The sequence below is a fragment of the Triticum aestivum genome, chromosome 4A (assembly GCF_018294505.1).
Source record: "Triticum aestivum cultivar Chinese Spring chromosome 4A, IWGSC CS RefSeq v2.1, whole genome shotgun sequence".
Taxonomy (NCBI): domain Eukaryota; kingdom Viridiplantae; phylum Streptophyta; class Magnoliopsida; order Poales; family Poaceae; genus Triticum; species Triticum aestivum.
The window spans coordinates 691,535,568-691,537,948 of NC_057803.1; positions in this window are offsets into that span (position 1 = coordinate 691,535,568).

Consider the following 2,381-nt stretch of genomic DNA (forward strand, 5'->3'; position numbering starts at 1 on the left):
CAACACGAACCGACATTAAAGGGCCACCACGTGGCACGAGCACGCGCCTGGGGGCTGGGGCTTTTAGTCTGGGTTGGTAACACCAACCAAGACTAAAAGGTTTAGGGGGTTTCGGGTTTATGATTTATTTTTTTGTTTCCATTTAATACTTTTTCATTTGCTGGTATTTTATGATACTACATATTAAACACGTTATGCATATATATAAATAGAATTTCTCGTAGAACCGATTCACACGTTATGCATATATATACATATTGTACACGTTATGTATGTGTGAATGGTCGTGCGAGACACTCGATGTGTATGTGTAGAATTTCTCATAGAACCGATTATATGTATGTATATCATCGAGTGTCTTGCACGGCCATTCACACATACACATGTATATATACAATTTCATATGTACAATTTCTCCTACATGGAGGCATTATTGCGATAGCGGGTAATGGAATTCTCCTTTGGGATCTGTGACCTGGTAGAGCAAAAATCCTGCTATTTCCTCTTGAATTGCTCGTATGTGATCTGTTGGTAGAAGCTCATACCACATCTTCATCAGCTTTAAAGAAGGAGATCAATATGCATGTATTAGTTGTGTGTATATATATTAGATAATGATGTAAAAATTGTGAATAGTGTTTTGGAAAACGTACTCATAGTTGCAAACATAGTATGCACGTAAATCAGTCCCCGGCGCCTGCTTCGGGGCCTTTACGAGAATAGAATCACTACAAAAAATACACTTCCGTGATGATACGCGTTTGTCACAGTAGGTCGCGTGTTTTGTCATGCATGTACATCCATGACGATTTTATGACAGAATCAAGAAAGTCATGCATGTGCTGTCATAGAAGTGTTCCATGACATTACCAAAATTATCATCAGGGAAGTGTCCACTTCAATAACGATAAATCGCGCGTCACAGAAGTGCTTTCGTCAAAGGTGACCGACACATGGCATCCACCGTAATTGAACGCCGTTAAGCTATCGGGTCGGTTTTGGATCCGATAACTCATTAACAGCCTGGACCAATGGGAAATTTCCATGTGTAAAATTCTGATTGGCCGGAGGGAACACCTGTCAGCTCGTCAGTGGGCCAGATGTCGCCCGTCCATTGGAGGAGACATGCCTATGATACGTCGACACGTGGCTGGGCCCAACAGAGGCCCATATAGGTTAGAAAGGCCGACCCAGTCAAAGGCCTATAGTACTTAATGACGTACTAGTGGGCCAGCCTAATAACGGCCTGCTTAATAAAGGCCCATTTACGGCCCGAAGCCAGATCTGGCCCGTTAATTGTTCTCCCAATATTTGGGCCTATTTATGGCCCGAAGCCAGATCTGGCCCATTAATTGTTCGCCCAATATTTGGGCCCAATTACGGCCCGAAGCCAGATCTGGCCTGTTAATTGTTCGCCGAATATTTGGGCCCAACTACAGCCCAGTGACTTTCGGCCTGTTAGAGGCCTGATGTAGACATGGGCCCATTTCATCCCGGTGTGACTTTCGGCCTGGGAATGGCCCGTGCTGCCCATGGGCCATATATGGTCCGACAGGACATCGGGCTCACTAATGGCCCGTGCTAAAGGTGGAAACAGTTAAGCCCAACGTGACTTTGGGCCTGTTAAAGGTCTGTCGCGTAATTCGGGTCGTTGATGCCTGTACTAAGCTTTTGGCCTCTTAAAGGACCATGATATCAGTGGGCCAACTAATGCCCGAGATATGTTTCGGCCTGATAACGGCCCATGAGCTAACTGGGCCCAAAAAGGGCCGGTCTACATTTCATCCTGCTGAAGGCCCATTGATGACTAGTGAAGATTGAGGCCCAACATGCATTTCAGCCTACTAAAGGCCCGTGGTTTCATCTGGGCCGTAAGAGGCGAGTATAATATTCAGCCTGTTAATGGCCCAACGCTACCTTGGTCAAACTAAGCGCTGAGTCGACAAAAGGCCCAACTAAAATATAGGCCGGTGTAAGTTGTGGGCCTGGCGCAATGTGTGAAGGCCCCAATCATTCAGGCCCAAGAAAGACGCAGGCCTGCCCAATTGTGGCCTGCTAAAAACCAGGCCCATTCGAGTTGAATGTTTCGACCAGATTGACTACATCTAATTTTTTTCAGATAGCGAATGATGGCAGTAACTAGTAAGAATTAAGGACAAACCTACTCTATACAATAAAGAAATTATGGCATAGTAACTAAGAATAAACCTACACTATACAATAAAGGATTTAAGGTATATTACATCCACTGGGCATCGAAGTTCGCCACCAGTGATCATAAAGCGCAACGAAGAAGCAGATTACAAAAACTGGGAACCATTGCAGCGTAACAAAATAATACTGAACCAAGACCACTTCCAAGACAGTTCAAGAAAGGTTAG